The 15,991-nt window shown below is 37.2% G+C and overlaps 1 protein-coding gene across 2 annotated transcripts in view; it reads left to right on the top strand.

The window, feature by feature from the left end:
• The first annotated feature begins 362 nt into the window (after window positions 1-362).
• TMCC1 (transmembrane and coiled-coil domain family 1) overlaps window positions 363-15,991 on the top strand; it is a 137,604-nt gene continuing 121,975 nt past the window's right edge. Inside the window, exons 1-2 of one of the 2 annotated variants that reach the window (XM_063291645.1) lie at window positions 363-570; window positions 12,984-13,039. The gene's annotated coding sequence lies outside the window, so the exon portion shown is untranslated. The remainder of the gene's footprint in view (window positions 571-12,983; window positions 13,040-15,991) is intronic. The other variant, XM_063291646.1, reaches the window with a different exon arrangement.

Genomic DNA, 15,991 nt, shown 5'->3' with positions numbered 1-15,991 from the left:
CCCCAACCAAGAAAATAACGCCGACTGAACACATCGCTCTTCTTCCTCTGGCGCCTCCGAGGAGCATGTCAGTGCAAGCATCCAGCCAAGCGTGCTCGGGTACCCTAGCAACCGCATGCACGAGGAAGCCCCGCTCTAACCATAGAGATCAGGTCCTCCGCAGGAAGCTGGCGACAGAGGTCCCACCTCTCTCTACCGCAGTTCTGCGACGCCTCTCTCTTGCCCGCCCCCCTCCCCGCGTCCTCGTCCAATATCCTGCAGTGGTGCATCCAACCGCTCAAGCTCTCCTTGCTGCGCTCCTCCTCCTCGGTACGCGCAAAACTGACGTCAGGTGGGGCTTAATGTGTATGTGCGGCTTGCGACCTCTTGCGCAATTACGCGGCGTTCCTGTCTTTGCCGTGAGGAGGCAGTGGCTGGCGGGAAGGAGGAAGAGGAGGAGAGGGAAAAAAAAAAGAAAGTGTTGGTGGCGGCGCTTGGAGCAGGGGGATGGAGGATCAGCCGCTGTCGCCACCCCCGCCGCCGCCCCTGCAGGAGCTGCTGGGGCGTTGCCTCCCCCGACTCCCCCAGCCGGTAAGTGGGCGCAGGCGGCGCTTTTTGGCTTCTCAGCCTTTCTCTTTGGGACGCAGTGCCTTGGCAGCGTCCCGGGCCCAGCCGACCACTTGCTTTCCTCATGGTCAGGGTCTTCGTCCGCCAGTGCGCCCCCTTTCCCTCGGTTGGCCTGGTGGCTCTTTCCGCCGCCCACCTGTTCTCCGCGAGGTCCTTGCTAATGGGCCCCTCTTTTCTTTCCCGTTTTTGGGGTCCGGGTGCAGCCTCGCGCTTTCTCGTTTTCCGCATACGCGCTTTGTCCTGCTCTTCAGCACCTGGAAGGAGGAAGAAATCGTGAGGAGAGTTTCACTCTTCGCGGAAGTCTTCTTCTGGGTGATGGCGCCTCCTGTTTTAGACTTGGGTGGGTTTTGCGGACTGCCTACCCTCGGAACCGCGCACCGGCATGGTTTATGGTGTTTCAAAAGGGCTCAGGGAATGTATGGCTCGTTCTTCGGGTTCGCATTTGTTCGGTTCCCAGCATGAGACAATTGCAAATGTCAATAGACGAGGAGGAGGGCAGGACTTGAAGCTTTTGCAAGCAATGGGCTGTTTAGAAACTGGTTCTCAACGCTGCCTGTGCAGATCAGTTGCTGGTCTAATTTTGGCAGCGTTGCGTTTAACAGAAGGTCTCATGCTGAGTTGTGAGTTACGTTTGGCTGGGGCATTTATGGTTACAGGCAGCATCCTCAGTTTGATAACAGCTTATATCCGACTTTACATTAGGTATGCAAAGTGAGCTCGTCTCTCGTTTTGTCTGTTGCTGATTAAGCTTCTTTATTAAAAGTTAAATCCTGGTGCTGGCCCAGATTACAATAACTTACATGGGGAAACCCCAATTCTTCTTTGGTTATTGTTTCCTCCAAAAAATCCTCTACCCACTATTTAAAAATAAAAATAAGTGAGGTTTTTAAATAGAATCTAATAATAATAATACATCTGTAGCTTAGGAAATAGTCAGAAAATATGTCAGTATAATCTGAAAATATGTTTGAATGACTGCTTTAAAAAAATGTACTCTAGAAACTAGTTATTCTAGGGAAATGCCTACTCTGCATGCATAGATATGGCCCTGAGAGATCTTCAAAAGTTGTTACCCAATACAACTATAACAGAATGCAAAAGTTACTAAATTTATAACCAGAGGGTGTTGTTAACTATATTGCATTTTAATTAAATCTGATCACATTTCTTAAATGTATTTTTTGTCTTGATTCCATCCACTGCTTTTGAATTGTGGCCCTTGACATGTAATTCAAAGATCAAGTGTGGCCCTCAGCCTTGAAGTAGTGCACACTAGCTAATTAATTACCTAATTAAAAAAAAAACTAGGAGTCCTATCAGCATAAGCAAATGAGGGTATTTTTATAGAAATGGTTTTATTAGAACTGAAAACTATGTATTTTTCCTAGATTGGCAGAATAGTCACTTTGAGGAACTTTAAATACTGTCATGTGATTAGAATCTTCATTGGTTTTTTAATCCAACTTCAGAAAAGCATACAAACATAGGAATGAACTAAGGAATATTAATTTTACAGAATATTGAAAAGTTAAACCCCTGTTGGTCATGAATGTTCTGGTAAGCATTGTAACATTTATCTCTTAGTTACATCACAGATCAGTGCATAGTAGTTGAAGGAAACAGGCAAAGTATTACAGTATTTGTTTTCTTCAGTCTTGCTATTTTGTATAGGTAAATTCCCCTCGTTCCCACCTTTTGGGAGATAGTAGTCATCTTTTTGTACTTCTCAAAATAAAACTAAGGGATTGCATCATTTCATCATGACATATATGGCTTCACTCTTCAAGTTCTTCAGATAACACAAACTATGTGAACTTGGTCCTGCCAAAGTGACAAGTTACTTCAATTGTTCTTAAAGGAAGAATTTTTAAAAATTAGAATTACTCACTTACTATAAGTTGCATTCATGTAGAGTGTATCTCTTTCTTCCTGTGCTGTGGTCCTAAATTAGGACATTCTCCACCCACCACACCATAACTATTAATTTTAGAACTGAAAGTGCTGACAAAATAGCACATAAAATATGAAACATGTTTTAATTTGTTGGCTCGATATGTGATGACTTAAATCAGTGGTTATTCATCATAACAGTATTATATAATTTCCACATTCTGATGAAAATGACAGCAGATGTGCTCTGCCTGGAGTAGTAAAAGGAAATAACAATTACCTTTATAATGTGTGCATAGACTTCTTAAAGATGTCTTGGGTGGCAGTTATGAGATGCTATATGGACCTTTGATCCAATTCAGTAGTGTTACTATTATTAGAGGTTATTCCTGTGTTTCAGAGAAAAAGTGCATCAGCTTTTAAGGTGATAATACTGTATGTATATGTGTGTGTGTGTGTGTATATATTTCAAATTTCTGTCACCGCCCCTCTCTCCTGAAAAGGGGACTACTGTATGTATTATGGCTATGAAGAGATATGGATTCAAAGGGCGAAATTTGTTTTGGAGCACATGTGGGTGTGCATTTGTCAGGAATCTCTTCAAATGAAATTAAATTTATTCAGCTGTGGTCAATGACTAGCAAGTAGGAATATCTTAAAGCTGGTAAATGACACATTTGGTTGAAGGTATTGTTGACAGATGCTACTTGTGCTCCCATGCATGCTTCCAGACTGTATATTGAACTGAGTATACATGATTAAAAGGGACGCGGTGGCGCTGTGGGTTAAACCGCTGAGCTTGCTGATCGGAAGGTCGGCGGTTTGAATCCGTGTGACGGGGCGAACTCCTGTTGCTAGTCCTAGTTCCTGCCAACCTAGCAGTTCAAAAACATGCAAATGTGAGTAGATTAATAGGTACTGCTTCGGCGGGCAGGGAACGGTGTTCCATTTAGTCATGCTGGCCACATGACCACGGAAGTGTCTACGGACAAACGCCGGCTCTTCGACTTTGAAACGGAGATGAGCACCACCCCCTAGAGTCGGACACGACTGGACTTAATGTCAAGGGAAACCTTTACCTTTACCTATACATGATTAGTGTATGTATGTATGTATGTATGTATGTATTAGTATGTATGTCTGTAGTTTGACTAGAATTTCTAAACGTATTTTCCAATGTATTTTCTCAATGTATTTTCCACAGACATTTAAGAAATAAACTTGATACGTCAGTTACATTAGTTCTATGCTGCTTCTTAGTTAATAGTAAAGAGGAAGAGTTTAAAAGACTTGGATAATGGTAGCTCTTTATACAATTTATTTCTCATTCAAATTTTGTCTTCCTCTGATAGAGCAACAACTAGGGTAACAAAAAGAAATGGCTTAGAAATATTATGAGACTATTTCTTCCCTCAGATGTAACGTCAAATCTCCTAATGACATGTAGTTACTTTTAAACACAACTGCTGACGAAATTATTTGGAATGTACATATACCGTAATTCTGGTGTTGCTATATAGCATACAAACTAACCTCATTTGAACTTAAGGTATGCGTATCGAAAAGTTATTTAAAAACTGTAGCTTTCTTGGAAGATTAATATTTTTAAAGCTGCATGGCAGGTGATATATTCTAGGTTATACACACATGATCAAAAATACATGAAACTTAAGGGGGGGATGGCTGAGTCTAAACATATGAACATATCAATCCAGCTTCTTAATTTTTTAGATTATTAGAAGACTGCCAAACTTGCCTACAGAAGAAAATTTTCCAGTCCACATCTCTGTTCCATTGATTAAAATTCCAAATGTACATAATCATTTAATTGTATTTTTTATAATATTCCCTATGTAGTTGGTGGCCTTCTGTTGTTTTCCTGTTTGTTTAAGTGGTTGTATCATGTCTCAAAAATAGATTGTTCTTATTTTGTATCAGTTACATTTCTTTATTATTTTTGCCAGACAAGATAGTGTTTTTTAAAAAAGATTTGGATAATAGTATGATTTCAAAAAAAAGTTCATCTTTACTGAGGCTGTCTTCACAGACTACTATAGATTTCTGAATGCTTAAAATTCTAATTCTGTACCCTACTTTCAGGTATTTTTTACAAGTTTATGTGATTCTTTTATATGTTTATAAGACTCATAAAGTCTCAAGGTGAAAGCAGTCTAGAAAGTTCATAAATATATTTATGGATAATTATTAAGAAATTAAAAAATTATCATGAAGCTTTTTGGTGATTTTTGAAATTTGTTAAAGTGAAGCAAAATTGTGAAGAAGTAAACTTTATGTTCCATTCCATTTATTCTTATTCCTTTATTTGTTATACTTATTCATATAGAGATTGCTTGGATTTAAACTGGAAGAGCAAATATGAGATATAGGACTGTTAGCATTTCTGAATAGTTTTGCTATATTTCAGTTGAGTCATCTATCATATACTTGTTTAATTTATAGTACCAATTTTCATTGTTCTAAAAAGTTAAGTAAACAAGGCAATTTATTCTATTAACAGTATCTAAAGTTATTATTTGGATGGATGGATAAATAGATAGGATTGTATAGATAGAAAGTATGGAAGGAAGGCAACTGGAGCTTGCTGCAGGGCATCCCAAGGGGACAATGAAGGTGCCGGGTTTTGTTTTATTTTTTTATTTTTTACTGTTTTTATGATTGTTTTATAGTTATTGGTTTTATTGTTCTTGTGAGCCGCCCAGAGTTGCTTAAGATGGATGGCCATATAAATCTTTTAAATAAATAAATAAACAAATAAATATTTTTATTCTTTGAAAAATGAACAGTGCTTTGATAGGATCTGATACCTGGTTTTGAGAATTGTTATGGTTTGATAAAATCTAATTTGATAGATTTGTGCATACTTTGTTTTGAGCTTGAAACAAAACAGCTTTGCTCAGAATGTTCTGAGCTGAAATATGGCGTTAGCAGCCTTCCATTGGAATAAAACTCTAAATGTTTTGAGGTGGGAACAGTGGAATGAAACAAAAGACAATGGAAGTCCATGTTGAATGCTACCTATCCTAAAGGAATTATCTTTTTAAAATAAATATTTTTAAAATTCCAATATCAGACTATAAAAGCAATGATTTCTGACGTCTGGCCTTTCTACGCAGACAGCCACAAAACTAAGACCAGAAATGAAACAATCGTAGTATCATAACCCTTAAACAAAATAAGATCAGGGGAAAAAAAAACATTTCTCAGGCTAATGGTTTGAGATTTCTTTCTAATGCATTCTTTTGTAGTGCATTTTTATTTATTTTTCCTTTCTGCAAAGCTAAGTCAAGCAACAAAGCAACATGAAAATTAAAATCAATTGTATGTAAATACAGTATGAGATGTGTTTCTGAGTGGGTTGTTTCTTTCGTGGAGAGCTTCCTTGACTGAATTTTCCTCTAAGTGACTCTTTGGTTGAAAAAGAAACAATTCAAGAGGATTATGTACACATTTATGCACCACACACACACATACACAAATATACATAGTCATATCCCTAATGTACTAAAAGTTACTAAGAAAAAGTAACTTTTACATAGAAGATCAGTCAAAAGAATATTTAATAATAACATATGGGATTATTTCTGCTGATATGAGTAATATTAACCATACTATTTATTGAGATTGTACATTGAATTAATTTAAATTTCATAAATGCTACAGATATTTTTATTTTGATGACTGTACAAAAGAAGTTAACATTTGGAGGGAGTGAGGCCTGCAACAAGCAGTTTTAAGTTTCTTCCTTTATCTCTTACTAGCAAATGGTATTTAAGTATGCTGCCTATGGTAGTAAATAGCCATGATTATTGATAGTCACTGATAACCTGATTCACCATGAATTTATGTTAAAACCATCTACATTGGTAGGTCTCACTACACTGAATGTTAGGAAATTCCACAACCATGTTATATAAAGAATTACTGAATCTTCCCATATTTATTTTCATCAGATAGCTCTGAATTCAAAAACCATGAAGGAGGGAAAAAAACCTTCCCTCTATTCTCATCTTAAAAATGTATTTATCAATCAATCAATCAAATTTATATGGCCACCCATCTAACCAGTGAAACTCTGGCCAATGCACAAATATAGAAATATGTCCAACCAATTAAAAGAAAAACCACATCAGGACTATATAAAAATCTCATTTCCCACATCTCACATCCTCCCACACCAGAGCTCCATTAACATCGTGGCCCAAGTGTTTGGGGAAAGAGCCAGATATTTATGATCTTCTGAAAGGCCAAAAAGGTTGGGCCCTTCCATATCACCAGGGGGAGATACAGAAGGCAATTCCGTAAAGTAGGTGCTATGACAGAGAAGGCACCCTTCCTAGGATCCTCCAGGTGACACTGCTTCACTGAGGGGATCTGGAGCATGCCCATTTTGCCAAATCTGGTGAGATGGGCTGAATCTATTGGGGATAGATGGTCCCATACGTAACCTAGCCCCATGCCATGTAGGGCTTTAAAGGCAACAACCAATTCCTTAAATTGTATCTGGAAGCCTACTGGGAACTAATATAGCTCACAGAGCTGCGGTGTTACATGGATGTCCCATGGTGCACTCAATATATGTGCCACTGCATTCTGGAGCAGTTGAAGCTTCTGAATGCTCTTCAAAGACAGTCCCATGTACAGTATGTTGCAGTAGTCCAGTCAGGAGGTGACCATAGATGAGTGACCATGAGCAGTGCCTTCTGATCCAAGAACAAGCACAACTGGCACACAAGATGTATTTATGCAAAGGGTCTCCTGGCCACAGCTGCCACCTGCTTGAAAAGAAGCTGCATGTCCAGGAGGACTTCAAGATTGCACATGAACTCTTCTTGCAGATGTATTATCTTATCCAGAGTTAAGTATGAAAAATCAGTAGACGGGGGACCTAAAATCACAAGTACTCATTCTTGTCAAGGTTGAGTCAAAGCTCATTCTTCCCCATACAGCCTTCAGGCACTATAGAAGCACCTTGATGGCATCACTTGGACAGCCTAGAGCAAAGATGTATAACTGAGTATTGTCAGTGTACAGATGTTATTTGACCCTGTGCTGACAGATCATCTTGCCCAGTGGTTTCACATAGATGTTAAACGGGAGCAGGGAGAGAGTCAAGCCCTTTGGCACACATAAAGCAGAGGCCTGGGTCTGAATGTTTTCCCCCCAGCAACACCAATAGGAACCAGCCTTGGAGGAAGGAGAATTATTGAAAAACACCCCCGCTCCCAACCTCCTCAACTGGGCTGGAAGGATACCACGAGCAGTGGTTTCAAAAGCTGTAGAGAGATCAAGGAGGGCCAGAATGGATACACTACCCCCATCCTGGGCCATTTACAAGTGTGATCAGTGAACTCTCGGTACTATAATTCAGACTGATATCTGATTGCAAAAGATCTCTACAAAAGTATTTTCTATACTTTTAATATGTCTTGGCTTAGCTATGTTCATTCCAAACTAAAACCCCCAACATGCTATAACCTTCCTGTAGTACGAAAACTTCTGTAGCTCCTTAATCATGTTGCTTATTCTTTTTTGCATTTTTTTAGCTCTATAATGAGAGCCAGTTTGGTGTATTGGTTAAGGCATCAGGCTAGAAACTGGGAGAGTGTGAGTTCTAGCCCTGCCTTAGGCACAAAGCCAGCTGGGTGACTTTGCACCAGTCACTTTCTCTCAGTCCTAAGAAGGAGGCAATGGCAAACCACTTCTGAAAAACCTTGCCAAGAAAACTGCAGGGACTTGTCCAGGCAGTCTCCAAGAATTGGACATGATTGAACGGATTAAAACAACAACAACACTATACAATATCCCTTTTTAGGTGTGGTGACTAGATTTGTTTATAGTATCTCTGGTCTATAACGGCCTCACCATGTTGACTGTTGTATTTTTCAGTTCCTTTCTTAATTATTCCAAGAGTGGAATTTACCTTTTTACAGTATTTTATTTTTTGTCAGCAGTCATACTCTGTGATGATGAAACTCAGTTGTGACAAGATTTGCAACAAAAAGTCACAAACCTATTTTTGCTTCCTAAGAGGATTGCAGGTTTCAGTAAATTATTCACTCCAGAAGGGGATACCATTCTACATTCAGTATTATGTGACTACAAACCATGCTTAAATTTCATTGGGCCCTTAAATTATTTTGTTCTTTCAGGTTTTAAAAAAGGATTTTTGTGTGTATTTCATCCCCTGAACAAGCATAGCTATCCTTTTATTCTTAAGTGATTCTATCTTCTTTCAGTTCAGTCAGTTCATATCAGGTGAACATGATGATGAAGGGAATGATGTTTCAAAAATTAAGAAAAGACTCTTATGTCGAGGATTTCAGAAGGTGAATTTGAAGTATTCCCCAGGATAATCTACTATAAACTCAATCCTTGATAGCATACTTTACACGTTTTTCAACTATTTCAAGTCTTGCTTTATAGATAAGTTTCTGTTTCTGTTAGAGACCTGTAATGTAATTAGGAATAGATTGGATTGCTGTTCAGATAATCAAAAGTTGGATGGAACACACATATCTATGCTTGTGTTTTAATAATGGCTATTAATGTGAAATATGTCTCCATTCCAGGAGTAACATTTATGAGGGATTAACACATTTAGTTGACTTTAGTGCCCAGAACAGAGTAGTGTTTGCCAGAAAATGTCTTTGTTAGAAGTGGGCCCTGGGTCCTGATTTCATGTTACATGTTTGGAATACAGCAGAGAAGAAGACGCAGAGTCAAGTATCTCTTCTATCTTATAGAAGTGTGTTGGAAGTAATTATTGGAAGGTAATTTTTCTAGGACTATGGATTATCTCTACCTCTCTAGAAGTTCAGGATTGAAATACATGAATACGCATCATGTTGTTCTCTTCTGTGACTGGCAACGTTATGGAAAGTGCAGAAAAAGAAGAGGTAATAATCGAAAGGCAGGAAATAAGAGAAAATAAAATCCAGCTAAATCTAGTTTATGCTGTAGTCATTATTAGATGAATCCATAGATGCTGTTGTATACCACTCATCAAAGCTTTGGTCAGTCTAGGCTTTCACATAATGCCTTTTAGTAAGGTCTCTAAGGTACCGACTCACCAGCTTTAGTTATACCTATATCACAGTCAGCATTTCCTGCTAATGGGAAGGACACAGTATCAGTCAGTTTGGGCACATTAAATTAATGCTACAAAAATGAGTTGTGAGGTGGATGTCAAGGGACAGAATTTTTTTTTTGCAGAAACAGCAGCTGGTGAAATATTTTAACCAGTGCTTGAGATAAACATAGTGTTCAGTTTTGAATTTTGTACTCTACTGTTTTTCTAGCACGGTCTTTGATCCTGATGCACTGATGACCAGAAAGAAGCATGCTTTCACACCATATGAATGGCATTGTAACTGAATGTACATTTCCTTTCTATACTGTTTCACGGGGTACAATACTTACTCCAGTTATCAGCGCGAGGGATCGGAAAAACGCTAAGCTTGCACTATTAGATTTTGACTAATTGTTTATGGTGACCAACATGAACAGGCTTTGCTGTGAGATATAATTCTGCTAATACAAAGCTGGATAACTGTTGTGATCGCAAGAGTTACACCAATGGCATTTATGTGTCTCTATTAGCCCTCACATAACCTCACCCTTTCCCTCTGTGAGGTGGTAGAAAAAACTAGTACTGCAATGTTTTACTGACTGAGCAACCTCACTTACTTACATTTGAAAATGTGATGGTTAAATTAGAACAGGGTTTCCCAAACTGTGAGGTATACCACTCTTGGGGAGGTGCAGACAGAGTCCAGGGGAGATGTGAAAAACCTTTTAATTACTTTGTTACAATCAATCCACCTTTCCCAAAGTTTCATTAAATTGTTTTCATTGTTCATTTGTGTTCATTTTGGTTTTGGATTTTTAGGGGAGCTGAGTACATTAAGATTACACTGAAGGGAGGTTGATGGCAAAAGGTTTAGGAACCCCTGGATTAGAACATTTTCAGGATTGCACAAGATGAACCATGTTGAACATGCAGTACAATTTTATGTGAATTTAAAAAGAAACAATAGTATAATTTACTGTTAATAGTAAACTATTTTAAGTAATAGATAACAGTAGGCTCTTTTAAATTATAGATAATCATTATATCATAACCAATAATAACTCATCATTATTCCAACAATTAGTATTGCTAATCAGCAATTAGTGCAATATTCTTCCAGGGGGTCACTTACATTTTCATTGTATTTGTCTTCTTTTTCCTCCTCTCTCATCCTATTTTTCTCCATCCCTTCAATTTTTTCTGCCTTAAAATAAACCTCATTTCCAGCCAAGAATAATAGAGTAATTGTGATTTGGTTGTAAACTGCCTCCTAAAAGCAAGATGTTACTGTAAATCATGAAATAGAAATTAATTTGAATTGCAAGTGAGTTGTCTTTTGGGAGCTTTAACACAGATGGTTTGGGTCAGTTAGGATTTGTATATTCTGTGACACTAACATAGCTACAGAACATGTCTTAAATTAGTTTAATTCATATATGCTTCATAAATTTGGTTTTATTTATACCTTTTATAACTCCCAGAAGGCAATTTGATATCCATAGCTTAGAATATTTATTGTTTTATAATATTCATATTTGTTTAGTACCTATAACATTCAGAATGTCTATGAACAAATTCATATAAATATTTAAGTGATAACCTAATTATCCATCTTGGAACTCAAAATGGGACTTTGATGGAACAAGATGTTAGTAGCAACAGCTGCCAGCAGACAGACACACTGTTGAACAGAACTATCATGTATTACTTTCTGGAATTTTAAGTTTTCAAAAAAGAATAGCATCTTAGCCTGTCCATTATGAATTGTTTCTCTTCTGTTTCTTTTTTAATTAGAAAAAGGTAGTTTGCTTGGACTGGATTTCTGCTCAGTTGTTTTGTAGTAATATGGAAACATATTTGTCTTTAATTGCATAGTATATTTTAAACTTTTCTAAGCTTTGCAGTATTATTATTTATTAGGTAATGGTTTTGCAGCACAGATTTGGTATTGTACATTCCTTCAAGTTTCTGAATCCATACTGTCTTTTTCAATTGCAGATGCTGTGATTCTTCTCCAGATTTATATTCCTTCCAATGAAATAATAACTAGATAATAAATAGTATAGAGATTGACTAGATATTCACTGGATATGTTAATGGATTTATATCAAGGTGTATGTAAACGCATACATTACCAAGTAAATTACGTTTGAGGCTCAGTGGTATCAATTTTGTTGCAATGAACCAAATCAAATTTCATTTTCAGTTGTAAAGCTATTGGACAGTTTTTATTAATATTTGAGTCAGTATTCAAACTGTTTCACATGTCATTACTGTAATATATCCATGTAAGGTACATTAATAGTATTATCTTAACTCAGCCTGTCTAATTGAGTCATTATATAGCTCATACACCTGTCAAGGAACCGTGTGCCCCATAAGCTTTCTTAGAAGAAATGTGGTTAAAATATAATCTGCCAGGATATTTTATATATTATTGTATAATTGTATATTGTATTTAAATGTTTTATAATGTAGAATTACTGTTAATACTTGGATGAAACAATAATAAAGCTCATAACTGTCACAATTCAGTAATGAAATATTTACACATATCCATAAAATACATCAAATTACTTGTATTTTCCTGAGCAAAATTTGCAAAGAATAGATTGGACAAATCTTCTTTGGAATGAGTGAGTGTTTAATCAAATGCCTGATGCTGTGGGGAACTTAAATATCTATGTATGTCTTCCTACCTCAGAATATCCTATATAGCCAGAGAACAATTTACCAGTGACACAATTGTGATACTGTCTTGTTCTAGTAGCCCCTCCATAATGAAAAGTATGGCTCTGGTCACAAAAAGGTTGTGTACTCCTTTTCCACCAAAACATTTTAGTTTAGTGAATTCTGAGAGCAACCTAGATGACCAATATCAGCATGTTTTACTTACATTTTTTCCAAATTTGATTTTTTTTCCATATTGCTATGAAATGATAATAGTAAGCTATTTAAATAATTTTATTTTTAAAAATTAAAAGTCAGCTTGAGAGAAAGTTCATTTAAAACATAAAAAATATAGATTCGTTTTGGTTGTAGTACTGCAACTTACAAATGAAACCTGTTCTTGAATAGCTGCATTTGGAAAGTTCAGCTTAGAGAAGCCATATCTTTCACCAACTCTGGCAGTTCGTTCCAAGATAGTTTGGGTGCGGGGACAGAATAGAGCATTGTGAAGGAAGCTAACATTCAGCAAAACAAAAAATTGCAGATGGCAGCAGGTGCATAGGAATCATTGTATTTTTCTGTTCTCTGCTTTAGTGACTATTTATCCTGAGGTCAGCTAGAACTTACATCTAGTACAGTACATGATTTCAGTACACTCTGTAAATCATATATTCTTCTGATACGCAGGGTTCTGTTCTAAGATTTGTTTAATTTTTTCCTTCCCAAGCTGCTGTTTGAAGAGGAGCCCCACCAGCTATTCATGCTTAAGGATAAGTGGTGGAGGTAAGAAGCTTGTTTCCTAATTTATACTTAAGATAACAGAATATTTTATTTTATTATTGGGAACAGAACTTCATATGAACAAAATACTTTCATATACAGAATTTGAAAAATGCTGTTGAGAAGGTAGATCAGCAGATATAAATGTTTATAGGCATGTGAGAATTTTGATAACTGCACAGGAAGAAGTTATTCAAGCAGGCTCTAGTATTTACTTAGTTCATTAGCTAAAATGTAGTGCATTTTCTCCAGCATGTGCTGCATAGGGAGATCTGTTCTCAAAAGCATTGTATGAAAAGAATTGTTATTTTGATCAGCAAATCTGGTATCTTTTCTGGCAACTTAGAATTTTATAATGTTGAAAACTGTTACCACTTTACCTGTTACCACTTTACCACTAGTTGAGTACTATTAGCCTTTTAGTAAAAGTAGTTAAACATTTTGCTGCAGTCATAAGGAAGAAGTAGGTCTGTTTAAAAAATACTAAATGACATTTGGAAGAATCATGCTGAAAAAATCTAATTAGCCATAAATGTATATGATTTTCACATTATCTTGAAACGTGGTCAAATGTTACCACAAAATAACTCTGAATCAGTGATGAGCAAAGAGTGCAAAAGCTGCAGTTTGACTTCTTTATCAGCTGGAGAGCCTTAATGAGGTCCTAGAAACAGGGCTACAGATGTTGGGCTTTTTTACCTTTTTAGGAGTTTGGAGGTCATAGGTGTGGGAATGGGTGCAGAAAGTATCTGGTAGTTGAACCATTTCCATTACCATTATTAAACAACCCCACCCTGAAATAAACCAAAAATGCATAACTAAAATTCAGTCATTCTTGTCGCTGAATTTTGACTGTGTGTTTGGCACTTTGGGGGTGGGTGGGGATAGATTAAGTGTGAAAATGAGCCTATCTGTTCCCATTTTTACAATTTAAAAACCAGACTATTATCAGGCCACTGAAATTGGTAATTTCAGCAGTTCAACATTAGGGTATTTATAGGTGTTTGGGAAATGAGGATTGCCTATTTCTGACCTAAATCTGTCTAAGGCCTCAGTACAAGATGGCAACCCATGTAGATTGCATAACGTATTTATAGCTGATGGTAGGTAAATGCAGAATTTAGTATCCTGACAATCACATTACTCACCTATAAACATCTCTGTGATTCTGCAGCACGTTCAAATATAACTGGTGTTTTGATTAAAGCATAGAAGATGTACGTTTTCTGAGCATATGGTCACTGTGTAATAAATTATAATTTAACTGAGAAATCAGTATGGCTAACTGCAAAAGGAGTGAATGGTTGTGTAGCGACTTGTACTGTTCTACTTGTAAATACAGAAATGTATAACATATTTAACCCAGGGGAGTCTGATTACTTCTAGATCAGGGTTTCCCAGATGTGGCAGGTTCCTGGTGTGTGGACCTCAACTCTCAAAATTCTCATCAATGGCCATGTTTATTTATTTTATTTTAATTTAATTTTTATCCCACCTTTTTTTAAATAAATGACTCAAGGTGGCAAACATACCTAATACTCCTTCCTCCTCCTATTTGGCTATGGAATTCTGGGATTTGAAGTCCACCTGTGTGGAAATTGCCATGGTTGGGAAACAGTGCTCTAGATAAACTGTGCTTTGCAACTTTTATTAAACTTATGCTCTTTGGAGTTTTTCAGTTTTTCACTTGTACTAGATATTTTGATAGCTGATTTTCTGAACTAGGGTTAATGTTGGAGAGTATGGTATTTTGCATCTTAATATTCTTACACATTTTATGCATGTGGCTCCTTTAACCACAACAAATCAAAGTATCTCCATAATTCTTCACATTGTTCCCACTTCTTTATGGGTTTCAAGGTTCTTGGGTATCTAACTTAAGGTTTTGTGTGTCTAGATAACTTTTTAAAATTAATACAGGTCATTTCAGTCTCCGCAAATAAATTAGCTGCAAATGATATGCAAATCTCACAGCCACTTTGGACATCATAATGTGATCCCCAGACTAAATTAAATGTGTGGATCTTTATGTAACTTTCACTGCTTCCATTAAGTTTCTTTTCTAGCAGTTTTGCTTCAGCTTTGCTTGGCTCTTCTTGTAGTTATACCTGTTTGCCTGTTTCTCCTGCCTGAAGTTATTTTTTGAAGGACAGATTTGTTCCTAAAACTCTAAACTAGATCCACATGTACTTCCATACTTGTTTAACAGTGAACCTGCCCTTATAAACCTGCTGACTTTGCTTACAAGTATGGCTAATTAGTTCTCAGTGGCTTGGTTATCTAAACTGAGTGTTATACATAACATATTGAATAAATAAATAGAATTCTGGCTTCATCTATCTGAAGAAGTCATTAACAAACTATGGCTTCATGTTCTAGTGTCTTCTGGATGGATAAGGCTGGAGTCCTGTGTTCACATTCACACTAAGGGTTTATCCAGACAGCTGCTTCAGTGTGCTTTCCTTCAGGCTATGAGGTGGCACAAAAGTTTGCAAGCATAATTTGATGTCTGCTGTCAGGCTCAGTAATGAGGTCAGTGAGTGCTGCTGACTTTACATCTTTATTGTAGGATAATTTAAGGAAAGCACTTAGGGGATTTCCTATTGGTAGGATAAACATCCACCAGGCATTCTTCATAACATGAGGTGGGCTTAGAGCTGAAAGAGGAGACAAGTTTTGACCCCTGGGTACAGCCATCTGTCAGAACCTGATCTTTGAATTAGGAACAGCATCCCAGTAAAGCAGGAGAACCACTGCCCTGCATATCACCTGCAGAGACTGATCTAGGTGGGGTGGGGTGATGGAAACTGCCAAAGCAGGAGCCTGCTTTATCAGGCAAGCTACCTCACCTCAAGGAGGTAGTGTTGGTTCATTTTTCCCCACTTCTCTTCCACCCCACATTTGTCATGACATTCTTCCAAGCCTGGCACCAGGAAAAGATGGCAAGAGGAATAG

Source organism: Candoia aspera, chromosome 2 (assembly GCF_035149785.1).
Source record: "Candoia aspera isolate rCanAsp1 chromosome 2, rCanAsp1.hap2, whole genome shotgun sequence".
NCBI classification, from domain to species: domain Eukaryota; kingdom Metazoa; phylum Chordata; class Lepidosauria; order Squamata; family Boidae; genus Candoia; species Candoia aspera.
Note: the sequence above shows the minus strand (reverse complement) of the source record. Positions and strands in the feature narration are given on the sequence as shown.